Below are 17575 nucleotides of genomic sequence, written 5' to 3'. Positions count from 1 at the left end.
TTGCCCAATGTGGGGCTCGAACCCACAACCCTGAGATTAAGAGTTCCATGCTCTACTTTTTAGTAAATAGTTGGTATTTCTTCATGTATGTTAGTAGGTTTCCTTTCAATTAAAAAAACTGGTTCCAGAATTAAAACATACACTTATTCTATAATTTGTGGCACAATTGTATGCATATTTGGCTTCTTTCAAAAGCTAGAACACCTATTTGAGCATATTTTCACAGGAGTAATAGAAAATACTCTCCTGAACTACAAGTGGTAAATTAAAATGTGGAATCACTTGAAATATAGAACTTCTGAATCTGCCTTATACTGGGTGGTGCCATTTGGCTGCAGTTCTCCCAAGGTCTTTCCTAGCTCTGCTACCCAAAATAATCCTTTGAACTTATAGTACTGAGCCCAATTGGCCATTTTTTAAAAATTGAATTTTTTAATCAGTGCCTCAGCATTGTGACTTACCTTATGCTGTTCACTGGAAAAATTCCGTAATCACCTATGATTTTATTTCAGATCTGAAGCCAGTAGCTGGTAGATACTACCATCTCTTTTTCTTCTGTAACTAAACAGATGAAGCTGGAATCAGTGACAGATGTATAAGCCTCACTATTTCATATCCCTTTCATGCTTAGGAGCCTCATTTACCAAGAGAAAATAAGATTAGTGACTCAGTTCAGAATCCTCCTTTTGTATTAACACTTTGAAAAGGAGGCAAGATGAACTACTTGCCGTTAATTTTTACAGTAGTCCATTATTCTTTCATTCATTGATGTCTCCTCCATGCATTGATAGGGAGATACAGTTATTTGGAACAGGGGTGTGAAACCTGCGCCTCTCCAGATTGTCATTGGGCTACAACTCCCATCATCCCTGACCATTGGGCTGGCTGGGACTTCTGGGAGGTGGACATACAACAATAATAACAACAGGAGAGCCACAGGTTGTCTACCCCAATTTTTGAAGCACTGAAAAATGTCAGAAGCTGAAATCCATGCTTTCCTAATGGAGTGGCACACATTGTTGGCATCTGTCAGTCTTGAGAGACAGTGGGGTGTGCCTCTGGGGTGAAGTCAAGCTGTTGTGTTAGCAGCACTGCAGTGCCCTCCCTGGGGCGCAAGTCTGGGCAGTGTGCATGGAGGTCCTGGGCTGCCCAGACAACAAGACCTCATGGCCTCCCTGAAGTGGTCCAAAGGAAAGCAGAGCAAGATGTTTGGCACCAGCTGGGCTGCAGGAGTTGCCGAAAGGAGGCGGACAAGGCGCCATCCAACCATCTTGAGGACTCAACTCCAGATTTGTGTAGAGTTTAATCCTTAGCCTTTTCTTCTCCTGAAGATATTCCTCAAGGCAGCAGAGATGATAGTTTTCCTTCTAGATGGGCTACCTTCCCAGGTGGATGAGTGCCATCTGCCTCTCACTTCCCTCTACAGCACACGCAGAAACTGTCTTCTTGACTCTTGGACCCAGTATTGGTCCCATCTGCTCAATCCCCTGGGGGTGTCTTCACATGCAGGGGAAGTCCCTAACTCACCGAGGGTTTGAGACCCATCGGCTACCCTCACCTGGTTTAGTTGGCCAGCCAAAGCCATTTGTGGGCTGTGACCGCTGTCGCATGCTGACAGCTTCTAGGAGCCACAGGTGAGAGCCGACTGCAGGGTGGGGACCAAAGGTGGACAAACTACCCCAGAAGGAACAGCACGTGTCCCCCACCAGGACTACTACCTCTCCCTTAATACCCCATGGACCCCAGAGGCGCGCATATATATATATATATATATATATATATATATATATATATATATATAGTACCGGTAACCACACAAAATCCAGAGGTTTGAATCATCATGGCTTGAAAGCTCTGTTAAAGAAAAAAAAAGGTCAAACACTCTTAAGTGTAGGAATCTGCACATTGTGATCTAGACAACACTACACAGTATAGCATGAAATAATGCAAGTGAATAATAGGCTTGAGAAATCTATTTCCTGTGCCTTATTAGTAATCCAGCCTTTTCACAAAAGGCACCGCAAAAATCCTTCCATATAAAAAACCACAAGAAAATAAGCATTCTTACATTGTCAGTTTGTAACCCTTTAAAAAATGGCAAATCACAAAATTCTGGGCTGATTCACTGCCCTTTTTCCCTAGCTTTATCTGCGCTCGGACAGGAAAAGAATGCTTACAAGTAGCTCTGTTTTAGTAACAAAGCAAGGTCTAATTTGATTACCCCACTCATCTGGGATACGAAAATGCAAAAGAGGATTAAACACGTTTTAATCAGCTGGAGGGGGGACCTTTTTCAGCTTGGCCGCATTTCCTAATAGGCAACTTTGAGAGAACAGGGTTACAGCCAAAAGCAGGCGGCGCAACAGATGTGGCTTACTTTTCCATCGTAGGCCACATTCCAGAAACATAAAAGCCAGAAGTTTCCACACACCTTTCTCCACCATCCAGGCAAGAGAGAGGCATTATTATTTGAGTTCAGGAGCACATTCCAGCCAGAAAGAGGTACTTGAGAAGAGCCTGGAGTCTGGTCTGGTGAAGGATGTGACCTGCGGAACAGGTAGTGTGGCCTGGGAAGGGTGCTGAGCGCCAGAAAGGCCTGGAGGGCCACATTTGGCCTGGGGGGCTAGAGATTCCCCACCCTCGCTTTATGCATGAACATAGGGCCAAAAGAGAAGTTTTGAAGGAAATAGGTTTCCCAATATCATGTTTTCCTTGTAATACTGATATGGGACAGAAGCCAGGGAGATTTGCAGGGGAGACTCAGGGAAAAGATGGGTTGGGGGGGAACTGTAGCCTTTCCCTCACTCACCCATTTTCTACAAAAAAAAAAAAAAGGCAGCCAAAACATCATTTCCAGAGAAGTGAGGGAGGCTAAGCACTTGTGTCTCCCTACCTTCCCCACCACCATCACATTCCCAGTTATCTTGGGAAGCATGGGGATGGGACTGTAACATTATTAAATCTGGCCCAAAGAAGATCCCGTTCTGTGAGTTGCTTGCCAGGGCACTAAAAGGAATGGTGGTAAGTAAGTACAGGTTAAGCAATACTGGTTGTACTTTCCATACATTGAGAGTTTGACCATGTAGGATGACTGTCTCTCCATAAATACAATTTAAAGCCTAATCCAATGAGTTCTAACACAGGAGTTGAAGTCACAGAAAGCATAGTGACATACAGACACATATATGTGCTGCTTCACATTCTGGGTTCATTTTTGGGGGCTGGGGATAACCTCTTTATGTGGTAGAAATGTAATAATTAGTAATGTAGCCATTTCACTATCTTTTGAATCCCCAAATATCTACCTGTGTTCTTCTTGCTTCTACATGGAATAACATATGGATCTGACCTTTTAAGTTTGCAAGTAAAGCATCTTAACTTTCTGAATGGTGTGGTCTGTTCATTGCAAGAGGGGAAGAGATGGGAAGCACTGTAAGTGGCTAGAGCATGATGTTTAAAAGGTCTAAGAACCCATTATTCCCATGATTCTGTGATTTTTAACTGATATGGTCTCTCTCTTGCTAGAGAGTATGTTTAGCCCCATGTTTTCGATCTGGGGATCCAGCCAATTAAGGACCATATTTTTCTCTCTATAACACGCACCCCAACCATAACACGCACGTAGTTTTTAGAGGAGGAAAATCCGTAGGCATGCCACCCGTAGGCATTTCCTCCATAACACGCACAGACATTTCCCCTTACTTTCTAGGAGGAAAAAAGTGAGTGTTATGGTGCAAAAAATACGGTAATTGATTTGATTACCTCACATGAGTGATCTATCTTTATCATTGGATCACTCGCTAGCATTGCCAGTGGCAATGGAGGCATTGGGGAAGCCCAGAGTGCTGAAGCCCCTCCATCACCACCAGCAGAGCTGAGAGAGGGTCACTTTTGCCTAATTCTAACTCACTGTGGGAGAGCAGATCAGGAGTTAGTTTCTCTGTAACATTTTAGGATCGCCTTATAGGTCAAAGTGCTCTCGGAGGAGCTAAAAATGAGCATCATAGTCTTGCTCCAGCAGAGTTTCCATAGCACTATAACACCTGTCAACTCTGTGACCAGAAATGGAGGTGGAATATAGGAAAAGAAATCCACATGCTACCATCAGTCCTTTGCTAATTTATTTCTGCAGTCCAATTTCTACTTCTTCTTTTCTTTACCAAAAATACAATGGCTTACCATTTCAGTACAGATGACACAAATTAGATAAAGAACACAAAGCAGCAGCAGGCTAAAAGCAAATTAATAGAGACAATATAATACAGTATAAAGAGAGGCAAAATAAAACTTTATTCAATGCCTGCCTAGAAGCAGACAACTGTATTGTCTGCCCCCAGCTTCCAGTCAGTGAAACCTAGTCATCATATAGCATTCACATTTTTAAAGTAAATGGTAAAATCATTTAATGCATTTGCACTGACGTAACATAGTTTGCAATCCCAAACGGTGCTCTCATTCTTGGCAAGTTTAATGAAATACTGTTTGGTTTCCATAAACTGCTTGGATTCAGAAGAATTGGGGCTTAGAAAAACAGGATTATGATGTTGTGTCTAGGAGGTGCTATTTATCCCTGAAATGGAGCCACTCTAATGATTTGAATATGCTCTGCTGTCAGGTATCCCATCAGATTAAATCCTTATTATCCCCACTGATGGGAGAACCATGCTGCTATTTTTTTGTATGAGAAGTCCAAGGAACTAATGCAGTGGCTCCATTCTAGTTAAACTTTGCTGCATGCAGCAATTAGTGGCCTCAGAATTCAGTGAGAACCAGATATAATTGCAGTGCATTACATCAGTTAAGTGGATGGATCTAATTTGCTGGATTGGGACCAGAATATTTCAATTCAGCCATTTTTTATTTCTGCAGTTGATGCTAAAACTAACTGTTAAGTGTATATAAAGAGGGTGTCTGTGGTTTTGCTGAACTAAATGTTTCCACTCCAACAGTTTCACATATTTTCCAAACCTATGTTGCAGTCCAACTATTCTACTCATTCCAAACTTCTGATAACAGAGAGAATTTTTCCCTGGATTAAAATCGAAGCATACTCTTAATACCTGGGGGGGGGGGAGCCCAGAGCAGGCTCCTAGGAGAGGGCAAGTAATTCTACTACATTTCTGCAACCAATGCAGAAAAGGGGCAGAATTACCTGCTCCCAGCAGGGATTAACTGAGGTGGAGGAGAGAAAGGTTGGAGCCGTGAGTCATGCAGAGATGTAGCAGGAAGCCTCCATCATAGGTGGGTACTTCGGGCTCACAGAGTTCAAATGCACACAACATACACCATGGAAATAACTGTGCTATTCTCAATTCTCGTCCCATTCAACATAAAATTTTGATGTACGTAAATAGCATCGCTTTATCTCAGATATGAGTTTAAAATTGTAAGGAAGAGTTGGAGGGTGAAGAGAAAAACAGCAGAAAAATATACTGGAGAATTACTGCCCCCTTTCTAACAGTGCTTTTAATGTTGATATAAGCAAAGCTGCAGCTGTTTGTTGTTAATATATTTATTTCTACCCCACCTTTTCCCCTGGTTGGACTCAAGGTGGCTTATAGATAATAAAAAACGTTGCAAAAACATAGAAGAAACAACAATTAAAAAACAATTAAACATTGATAGAATTAAAGCTACTTTAAATTAAAGCTACTTTAAATTAAAGTACTTTTTGCGTACTTCCTACGCAATTAAAGCTACTGTATATACATATATAAAATACAGTGGTACATCGGGTTAAGTACTTAATTCATTCCAGAGGTCCGTTCTTAACCTGAAACTGTTCTTAACCTGAAGCACCACTTTAGCTAATGGGGCCTCCCGCTGCCACTGCGCCGCCGGAGCACGATTTCTGTTCTCATCCTGAAGCAAAGTTCTTAACCTGAAGCACTATTTCTGGGTTAGCGGAGTCTGTAACCTGAAGCGTATGTAACCTGAAGCGTATGTAACCTGAGATACCACTGTAAGTTTAAAACATACAAATAATTACAATAAAAACAGCACGGCACCTGCCCTTTCATTAAAAGCAGTCAGTCCCCCCAAACCTGCTTCAGACCACTCTTTGCAATGCAGTTCATAGTAGCTGGGAGCTAGGAAGAGCAGACAAGCCAATATTTCTCTTGATGATGTAGATAGGAATCCTTCCAGCCTCAGCACTGCGAGGGCCTCTAAGGCATTTCGGTTCAGTCCTTTAAGAATGTTCTGGCCAGCTGAGTTCTTCTCATAGTAACATAACCTTGAAAATTCCATGGCTGCACTTTTAGGAAGCAACTGGTCAAATTCTATTGACTCCAAATTATAACCAGGGGCAAATATTTCCAGACAGCTTTCTGATGTAGTGCCCTGTCAGCTTACATATGCACCTCTCTCCTACTTTCCGAGATTAAACTTCTAGGGAACCAGGGGAAGGAAAGGAATTAAAACTGTAGCGATTTACAGTAACATGTTTTTTAAAAAACAATTTTGTCAAAACCTGCCTGAAAGACAAAACAGGGATAGTGATCTACCAGGGGTAGGTTTAAGAAATTTGGAACTGAGGAACCAGTGCAGAGTATGCCATTACCCTTCTCAAAATGTCCAAGGTTTTCTTCGGAGATCTTTGCAACCAGCTCTGTTTGGAGGTATTTGCCATCAGCACGTTTTTATGTTTCTAGAACTGTACCTTGTGCTGCCTTGTGTTGAAAATAATGCTATCCTATTGTATGGTGGAGTGTATTGTAGATGTTCCCTGCTTAAGCTTCCTAGAACTTAATGAGGGAAAAAACCCGACATAGCATAGATGCAAGAACCAATGCTTATTGCCTTAAGTGAGAATATTATGAAAATGATCTACAGGTGGTACATGACACCAGTCAAGCTTGCAAAAATCTATCATTTGCCCAATAATGAATGTTGGAAATGTAAAGAAACTGAAGGTACATTCTTTCACCTTTGGTGGACGTGCCCAAGGATTAAGGCTTTCTGGGAGATGATTTATAATAAAATGAAAAAGGTATTTAAATATACTTTCTTGAAGAAACCAGAGGCCTTTCTCCTGGGCATGGTTGGCCAATTGGTGTTAAAGAAGGATAGAACTTTCTTTATGTATGCCACAACAGCAGCAAGAATACTTATTGCAAAGTATTGGAAGACACAAGATTTACCCACTCTGGAAGAATGGCAGATGAAGGTGATGGACTATATGGAACTGGCGGAAATGACTGGCAGAATCCGAGACCAGGGAGAAGAGTCGGTGGAAGAAGATTGGAAGAAATTTAAAGACTACAGAAATACTGTAAAATTAATGAATGTTAGAATGATGTTGGATTGAAGTTAAGTGGTTTTTAGCAGCAATGTTATAAAGGAATATGTAAAAATGGATTGTTAACAGATGATAATCTAAAGTTATAATATATTAAGATAAAAGATTAAGATAAAATCAAAGAGGGAAAGGATTTGCTGAATTAACTAATTGAACTGGAATACAAAAAAGGGAGGTGTGAGGAGGTCAGGGAAACAAGCAAATGAAGGACAAGATATGGAAAGACTGATCTGTCTTTAACTGTTTTTACTTTGTATTTTCATTTTCTATTTTTTTGTTTCTTTTTTACTTTCTTTTTTCTCTTATTTTTGTAATATGCTGAAACTTTAATAAATATCTTTTTTAAAAAAGAACCAATGCTTATTAAGGGAATGGCATTACTAATAGAAAGGGATTAAGAGATGGATTAAGAGATGTAAAACACCATTTTAAAATGAAGATCATCTGGGATAGGGATGCAGCACATATAGAATTCTACATCCACACAATTTAGCTCTTTCTCTTTCAGCAAGAGGTAATATTTATTTATTTATTTATTTATTTATTTATTTATTTATTTATTTATTTAAAACTTTTATCCACCTTTCCTCCCAAGGCCCCAGGGCGGGTGACAGTCATTTAAAATTCTGTATTAAAAACAGTTAAAACGAATGACAGTCACAGGAATTTATTACACATGCTTAATAAGGCTCTGCCTGGAAAATAAAAAGGAGGATTGTGCGGAGGCTTAACCAGATGCAGCCTCCACCCCTATTTTTCTTTTCCATACAGGGCTGTGCACAATGCAGAGAGGAAGGATGCCACCCAATAACTAAGCTTCTTGTGCCAAGTCCTTGTTCAGGTGGTAAACCTGTGACTGAGCTGTACCACTTCAGACATCAACTAGGGTCTCACATGATTGAATGTTCCTTCATAATAAAAATAAATATATACACATAGAAAAGTAGTCTGTCAGCAGACAAGTGTCTTTCCCCTGATATCGTGATCTCTGCATGGGGAGAAAAGTTTATAGAAAGAACCGTTCAGTCTTGTGGGTTCCCACCAGACGTCTGAGTTGCCTTCCTCAGTAAGAAGTAGCCAGCCTCCTTGAAGCAGGTCAGGGTTGTTTTTCTATAATCTCACCTTTAGCTCCATAGTTATGCCACTGTGTTTCGTTTATAACAGGTGTATCTGGATATATATGATATTGGCATATTATTTAAAGGGAAGAGGACTTTAAGTTCTCCCTGAATAATCTTAAACTAGGGCTCCAACGCAGCGTGCATCTCCCCAGCATATTATCGTAGCTCCTTGTTGCCATGCTTTTCAACCCATATCCTGACTAACAAAACATATGGTGAGGATGCTGTAATTGCAACATGCTCCCTCCTTGCCTGGAGTCATTTTTGCAGCAGTGTTTCAAAAGCCTTTGTGAAGGATACCATATGGTTTTCCACACTTCCACACTGCCTGAAATCTGGCTCTTTTACAACAGACTTGCCAACTAATGTATATTATTCATGCCTCTGATGAAGTGGAGTTTGTCCACTTATGCTGTAATAAAATAGTTTTTAAGGTGTTGCAAGACTCCTTATTGTTTTTAATAGACATAAAGACACTCTCAGCAGATTGCATTATTTGGATCTTTTTCAGAGATGGTTGCACATTTAGCAACTTTCCTTCCTGGATCCATTTTGCTGGGTACTCTCCCTTCGTCTTCTTCTGGTCACTTATAAGTGTACCTGGGGGACATGTGAATACTCCTAAAGCCCTTGGGCATATTTCCTTGTTCAGGCCATGGAGTTTAAGAAGGGTCTGACTTCCTTAGTTCCCATTCCCAAATGCAGAGAGGAAATGCAGTCCTAAGGCTGAAGGGAGCGGGATTAGAAGTCTTTCATTTATAGGTGGGTATATGTATTGCAATAAAGACAGCCTACTGTGTTAAGCCGTCCCCGTCCCCCGTCCCCCCGGTCATCCTCATGTCTCTCTGTCCCATATTTGCACTAGTCATGATTACATAAATCCATTGGGGTTCTCCCTGCCTGAGCCCAAGGAGGAGGAGGAGGACAAGACAGAATGAGCAGGAAGGTCCCATAGCACAGCAGCGCTGGATTCACACATTTTGAACTTGGATAATGGATAATACCATAAGACCACTAAGTTCAGAGTCTAAAATTACCAACCATCATTGTATATGTGTAACAAGCAAGTACCCAGCGGCGTAGCGTGGGTTATCAGCACCCGGGGCAAGGCAAGTAATTTGCGCCCCCTAACCCGGGGCAAGGCAATTAATTTGCGCCCGCCGCCCCCTAACCCGGGGCAAGGCAAGTACAGTAATTTACCCTCCCAAGCAGCAGCAGCGAGGCTTCTCTTTCCCCCGCGCTCTCCTGGAGCTGCCTCTCTTCATTCCTTACCGCAGCGTTTCCTGGCTGCTCCCCCCCACTTCCCCTCTCTCTCCTCCTCGCTCTGCTTGCCTTGCCCTGCCTGAGGGTGCCCTGAGGAGACTCCGCTCTCCTTTTTGACCAGGCGAGGTGGAAAAGTCTCTTCCCGCCCCCTCGCCAGACTCCCTGCTCGGCTCGGCTCACTACCCAGGCGGCCAGTGGAGAGAGAGCCGCAATTACCATAAAGCTCCTCTCCCTCCGCTTCGCCAAGCTGTCAAAGCCCCGGCAGCAGCGGCAAAGGCAGCAGCAGGCGCAGCCAGACCCCCGCCAGCCAGCCAGCCCGCCCGCCCGCCCGCCCGGCTTCCTCTCCTTTTTTGGCCCGCGGCAGAAGGCTTCGCTCTCCCCCTTCCGCGACCTCCTCGCCAAGCCGTGGATTTTAGTAGGGGCAGAGAGCTGCTAGTGCGAGCGCGCCCCCTGCCCATGTTGCGCCCGGTGCGGCTGGCACCCCTGGCACCCCCCACGCTACGCCACTGCAAGTACCTCTGACAGAATGCAGTCTTCTGTTTGGTATTTATGTATCTATGGTAAAGTTGTGTTGTGTGAATTAATGCGATATTGACTGTAAAAGTGTTTCCATACTCTCCAGTCCTATACAGTGGTACCTCAGGCTACAGACACTTCAGGTTACATACGCTTCAGGTTACAGACTCCGCTAACCCAGAAATAGTACCTTGGGTTAAGAACTTTGCTTCAGGATGAGAACAGAAATCACGTGGCGGCAGCGGGAGGCTCCGTTAGCTAAAGTGGTGCTTCAGGTTAAGAACAGTTTCAGGTTAAGAACGGACCTCCAGAATGAATTAAGTTCTTAACCTGAGGCACCACTGTAAATGCATTATTTTAAAAGGTAAAAATTAGTTTACATATACTGCTATTTATTTATTTATTCACTCACTTATGTACAGTACTCCAAAATGGCTTGCAAGCTAACATGCAGAATGGCCTAGTCTTATTTCCAGGGTTGGATGTATGCTGTGATTCTGAGAGACTACAGGAAAAGTGCACAGAAATTTGGTATTCTTTGTTATTTTTCCTTGGTTAGGTAATCCTTAATGTCATTTGTATGTATTTAATTCACTTCTCAATCCAAAGTATTAAAACACACAGGGTGTTCTTTATATATATTCTTTTCAGCTAAATCAAACGTTACATGTTTTGCCAGTCCTGATAATACAAAGGAAACAAGACATAAAATTTACTTGGACATGCAAAATAAAAAATAACAGATGTTTCCGAAAGCCTCAGTAACAAATGCTTTCAGAATGGTGCATGTCTGAGGAATTCTTATGGCACTTTGGATAGTCTTTTTTGTTTCTGCACGCCCCCCTCCCCCCCGCATATGTGGTTATCTTTTGATAATAAGAACCAAATGTTGTCTGTGGAAGTGACTGGAAATGACAATCATGATCAGCTGGCCTGGTTCTCCACCCACTCCTTTGAAAAGCAAATGCACAGGGCATAATTTAAATTGTTTCAAAGTGTGGCAACCCTCGCATGTGCTTGCCTCTTTAATCTCTGCAGACAGCGCTGGAGAGGGAAGCCCAAACAATGATTTGAATGATTACTGGTTCCCTGTGTCTTGGTCTGAGGGGAAAGGGGGCTGCGTCAGCCATGTTCAAGGCAGAAAGAGAGACTCTGTTAACTTGTGTAATGATTTCTTACTACATTTGTACCCCAGCTTTCAGACTGATACCAGCTCACATGCAACATGTTTAATGTGATTATTAAGAATTCCCTTGTTGATGTGACGCTTATGTGGAAAGGAAATGGTTTCCAGCTTGAGGGAAAGTGTCCTGTGTGGAGAGGGAGGCGTGAGCGGTGGGCCAGAAATTCCAGGTTTCAGGAAGAAGAGCAGAGGGACTTAAAGGGAAGCAAAGAAGAAGAAGAGGAAAGACACATGTGTGGGTCTCCAACACAAGCACAATTTCTCAGGATACAGATATGTAGCCGTGTTGGTCTGCCATAGTCAAAATAAAAAAATTCCTTCCAGTAGCACCTTAAAGACCAACTAAGTTAGTTCTTGGTATGAGCTTTCGTGTGCATGCACACTTCTTCAGATACACTGAAACAGAAGTTGCCAGACCCTTCTATATAGTGAGAAGGTGGGGAGGGGTATTACTCAGAAGGGTGGTGGGAATGGGTGATTGGCAGATAGCTGAGATGAGCCTGTTGACGACTCTTAACGACTGCAATTTCTCAGGAGACTTCCCGCCGAAGTTGTGATACAATTTTCCCAAAAACAGCCAACTTGACTGGCTGAAATGGAGGGCCAGAGAGCACTAGTAGACCTCGGTCCCTTTGGGCTGAGCACCTCAGCGCCGCCACCTGCTCAGCATCCTCATGTTCATGCGCTGCTTCTTGGTTGAACTGAAACTGCCCTGCAGGAGAGCCAGAGAAATGTGTGTTGGGGGGGAATATCCTTCCTCTGAGGGAGAAGCGCGGAAGGGAATTAGAAAGAGAGATGAATGGTTCATATCTCTTAAAATAATAAAGTGGGAAGAAAAAGAAGGAACAGGATAAGAGAGGGAAACTAGTTGTTGTTTTGCAGGGGGAATGGATTTAAAAGGAGGGATGAAATAAAGTTTGAGGGTGGAAGTTAAGTGTGAAAGAAGACAGAGAGGAGAAATTGCAGAAGAGGAGAGATGGAGAAGGGAAAGATATAAAATGAAAAGCTGTATTCTTTTGAGGCTCTGGAGCAGCAAATTCCTCTTAAAATGGAGAGCTGAGTCACAGGGCTTCCAGAGTGAATATATGTATTTAACTTGGAGAAAGATGAGCTGCAGAACTCCTTGCTACAAGAAAACTGCTCTGGCAAATACCGTATTTTTTGCACCATAACACTCACTTTTTTCCTCCTAAAAAGTAAGGGGAAATGTCTGTGCGTGTTATGGAGGGAATGCCTACAGGTGGCATGCCTACGGATTTTCCTCCTCTAAAAACTACGTGCGTGTTATGGTCGGGTGCGTGTTATAGAGCGAAAAATACGGTAATTTAGCAATTTCAAAAGAGGAAATCTAGTTTCCAAACTAGCTTCACTTGGCTCAGTATAGGCAGGCTGCGCAAACTAGGACTAGTAACTTCCATTAAGAATTCTTTTTTTAATCTGTGCCTTCTGCCCCTGAGAGGAACACCAAGTCTTTTTAATGCCCCACTATGCCCCCAACATAGCAGTGCATCACTGCTGCTGGGGAAGAATGAAAAAGAAGGCCCAAGCCTTTGTTTGCTACAAGGGGGGGGGGACCCTGGAAGGATTCCCTCCAGCCCCGTGGTGGGGGTCCCAGGAAGGGCTCTGGGCCCAGGCACTTCCCCCAAGATGGAACGTGCTCCTGCGGGGCCTTCTAGCCAGGCCTCCCTAAATGGCAGGCTAGCATATCCTAAATTACATATTTGAACATTAAACAACTTCTTTTTAAGCCTCCCTCCTCACGTGTTCCCAATTATAAACTGTTCTGCTTTTCATATATTTACAGCAGCATTTATTAAGTCTTTTTTCCTCCCAAAAACTTATGGGAAATGTATTAACAGAATAAATCCAAGTGCTATATTAGGTTTTAAGCTGGTGTCAATAATTCATAGTGTAACAGCTGAAAAGCAGATCTTTTCTCAATGTGAAGTATTTTAAAAGCCTATTTAGAGGGTGATTGAACTCAAGTCTATTTTTTAAAATGCTGTTTTTCAAAGCAAATTATTAAGTTGTGGGTGTATACAAAATGACATCAATATTCTTATTTCAAGGATCATATGTCCTTTAAATAGAGGGAGATTGGGCAGCTACCCCATTGCCCTGGCACACTCTCAGAATGAACGCTCAGTTTTCCTTGCACCCAGAAACGGGGGGGGGGGGGGCTGAGGCTGAGGAGATACCGCCCTTCCCAGCCTTCTACCCAGCTTGGCACGGCCTTGGATTTGGTAGTTCCGCCTCTTTGAAGTGCCCTGCAATTCTGCATAAATTTGCATACAAATTAAGCATTAGTTCTGATTTAAATACATACTTAGTGTGGATGATGCATGCACACATCACAGTAGGCACCATCTTAGAAGAGGCATTCTCTGTTGTGTGATGAGAGAGAATGCATCTTTCAAGACGTTTTGTTTTGAACCAAAAATCATTTATATTTTTTATTTTAAAAAATATAAATACTCAGTAATTAATCAGCAGCTCCTTTTCTGTTGATCAATTTTTAAATCAAATTTTCTTTATATCTTGTTTTCTCTATGGTTTTCAAACTTTGTTCTTTTTCGTTAGCTCTTTCTACATTTATGTTCTGTGATGGATGGAAGATGAAAGGCCCTCCGTGAGAGGCAGAGCGGATCTCCCAGGGTGGGAGGCTGGGGGAAGAGGGAGAAGCCCCCAGGTGGGACCTGGGATGGATTACCTCCCTTTGTGTGGACTAAGAGTAAAGAGAGAGAGAGGGCTTTGTATTTCCTCCAATTCTTCCTTCCTTCCTTCCTTCTTTTCTCTTCATCTTATTCCTCATTTTCTTTTCTTTTTATGCTCTTCCTTTCCCCCCCACCTGTTTTACTTTTATTGTATTCTAAAACTTTTAATAAAAATTGAGTATAAAAATATCAATCAGTATCAACCTAATTTATCAACCTAATAAGAAAATTTCCTGGCTGCCCATATAAGTAAAAGGTAAGGGACCCCTGGGTGGTTAATTCCAGTCAAACTTGACTATGGGGTGTGGTGCCCGTCTCGCTTTCAGGCCAAGGGAGCTGGTGTTTGTCTGCAGACAGCTTTCTGGGTCATGTGGCCACCAGGACTAAACTGCTTCTGGTGCAGCGGGACACTGTGAAGGAAGCCAGAGCGCAAGGAAACTCCATTTACCTTCCCACCGCAGTGGTACCTGTTTATCTACTTGCACTTTGTGATTTCGAACTGAAAGGTTGGCAGGACCTGGGACAGAGCAACAGGAGCTCACTCTGCCACACAAATTTGAACTGGCAACCTTATAGTTGGCAAGCCCAAGAGGCTCACTGGTTTAGACCACAGAGCCACCCGCGTCCCGCTGGCTGCCTATATGTCCCTGTATTAGCTGAACTGGACCTGTACCAATGGGAAACCAGTGTGTTTGTTGAAAAAGAAGGGTAGAAGTTGCAATCATTTGCGGATTACAGTGGTACCTCGGGTTATTTTTTAGTTCTATCCAGAGCAATCTTATTTTTATTGTTAGCACTCAGGTGCCTGGAACCAGAATGGAATAAGACTAAATATAAACAAAAGTGATCAGTGACCAGAAGTATGAGGCTACCAGCTCCCTGGTGGTAGGTTTATCTGGAAAATTATTCACTGCAAATTCCTTTCAAAGATACTTACTGGAAATGACGCCTGACTCCCAACTCTAACAATTGCACTCCATATTTCCTGTAGTGTACAAGCTCCTAATTACGAGATAAATCAGCCAATCAAATGTGGATGGAAGGAAAAATGGTTTTAATCATAAGCTTGAAAAAGTGTAGTCTCCCTTTATGGTTGTCAAATCAATAGCATCAGACCCTGGTACTCAAAGTGAAGGCATCTGGGTAACAGGAGGTGGTTGCTGGCAGATGGTGGGCCTAGGGACAGCTGGGCTTAGGGTTGGAGCCTAGGGTCAGCTGGAAGAGGCCCGGGATGCCACCTGCAGATCAGAGATCAGAGCCCGGCTAGGCTTGGTGGCTTAGCAGAAGAACCAAACCAAGCAGAACTGTCTGACTTTGCATTCTGGCACATCAGCCCAAGGTTTTACACTTCATTTTTGAGACCTGCAAAAGAAGGCTTAAGCCCTAAAACTGTGCACTACATGCAGTAGTAATCAATAAAATCATTTCAAAACATTTTCTTTCACAACACATGCAAAAAGTTATTAGAAGCTCTTTATGAAGAGAGCTTTCATGCAAACATTGCAATATATAGCCCATACTCTTAAGTTGCACATGAAGCAAAGGTGCTAATATTGGAAGCAAACAGAGTAAAGGCAACAGGGAACGAATTTCCATTATGTCACCATCCTGACTGCAGTTTTGCTTGTTTTAGTTTTGCTCTGCGACAGTTCAATTTTACCTCCAAATAGTTTGGCTTCAGATAAAGCCAGCAGCCGCCTGGAGGGCAGATGCTCTGTGGAGATTTGGGTTGAGATGGAAAGGATCATGTTTGTTTTGCTCCTTAGTTAAAAAAACCCAAATACTCACTTTTGTACTATTTCTATTTGTGAAGTGTGGCACCAGACAAATGAACTCCCAAGACTTGGGTTTGCTTGGACTGGAAATGTCAGGCTTCTCAGGATTTCCAGGGCGAGGGGTTAAATTTCAGGATGCGCAGAGGACTATTTTCAGAAGTCTCATTTGCAGACTATCCTAAAAGTTAGCCTCTTTCCCTTTTCATAGAATCATAGAGTTGGAAGAGACCACAAGGGCCATCGAGTCCAACCCCCTGCCAAGCAGGAAACTTGGCATATTGTTGGCATATTTGGCATATTTTCTCGTCATATTGTTCCAGTCTCACTTGCCTTTTCTCTTAGAGGAAATTGAGACAAATGCCAATAAGGTCTAATAAATATATTTTGAAAACTTGTGAGAAGGAGGGCAAGAATCCTGTTCTGAAGACAGCAAGTTGTCAAGAGATGACTGGCTCCATTTGTTTTGTCTTGAGTTTTCAAGCTCTGCTCCTTGAGCCTCAGGAACCTGGCATTGAGGAAATATGCAAATGTGTATGCAAATATGCCAATGCATGTGTGCATCATCCAAGCTGCCCAAAAAGGCAGAGTGGCTAGGGTAACGGGGGTGGGGGGCAGGCGGGCTGCAGCCTACACCATGAGAAGGAGGGCAGACAAGTGAAACAGCTAGCTTAGTACCTCCTTCCTTGGTCCGCACTACTGCTACCAAGTGGGTATCTCTGTATTTCCTTTCTGCCTCCACTAAACAACCCTTTAACCCAGGGGTAGGCAACCTAAGGCCCGTGGGCCAGATGTGGCCCATTTGCCTTCTAAATCCGGCCCACGGACGGTCTGGGAATCAGCATGTTATTGCATGAGTAGAATGTGCTCTTTTATTTAAAACACATCTCTGGGTTATTTGTGGGGCATAGGAATTTGTTCATCCCCCCCCCCAAAAAAAATATAGTCTGGCCCACCACATGGTCTGAACTGAAAAAGGTTGCTGACCCCTGCTTTAACCTTTGGAACTGATTTCCTGTCCCAGGCAACTCTCTATGCTGTGCAATGTGGTAAGCCAGTGCCAGATTTAGAAGGCACCAAGCCGAGGCGGCGCAATATTGAGAAGATCCATACTTGTGAAGATCTATTTGGGGGCGCCTTGCACAAGGTGTCATTTTACAAAAAATTACCAGATTCCACTCCTGTGATAATGAAATAATAATAGGGGGGAAACAACAGAAGGCAATTATCAGTTGCTAACAGCACCCATATTATTGCATTGTCCATGGACCAGCAGAGGCAGGTGGTCCCCTCCAGGCATTGCTTGGAATCAGCCCACAGCTGGACACAGAACGCTGGACGAGATGGGCATTGGTCTGATCAGGTGGCAGTTCATAGAGCCTTAACAAACCATCCAGATGGGCGGGGTATAAGTAATGATGATCATAATAATAATAATAATAATAGTATCTTAGAGTTCCAACCAAACCAGTAAACAAATTAACTACAGTATTTTGGGGCTCACTGGTTGAAGATTAAATGTGGATGTAGAACAGTCCAGTTTTGTAAGTCATTGACTGCTGGTCACCTGGGATGATTACTAGAGTTCTGTGTAAAGGGGAAGCCCAGCACTCTTAGAGGAACGGGGTGGGGGTAACCTGCAAGGCTAGGAAGCAACTCCTCTCTTCAAATAGGACTCAGCACCATCTGCTCTTATTGAAATAACA

This window comes from Podarcis liolepis (assembly GCF_965112155.1).
Source record: "Podarcis liolepis genome assembly, chromosome: 5".
In the NCBI taxonomy this organism is placed as follows: Eukaryota; Metazoa; Chordata; class Lepidosauria; order Squamata; family Lacertidae; genus Podarcis; species Podarcis liolepis.
Note: the sequence above shows the minus strand (reverse complement) of the source record.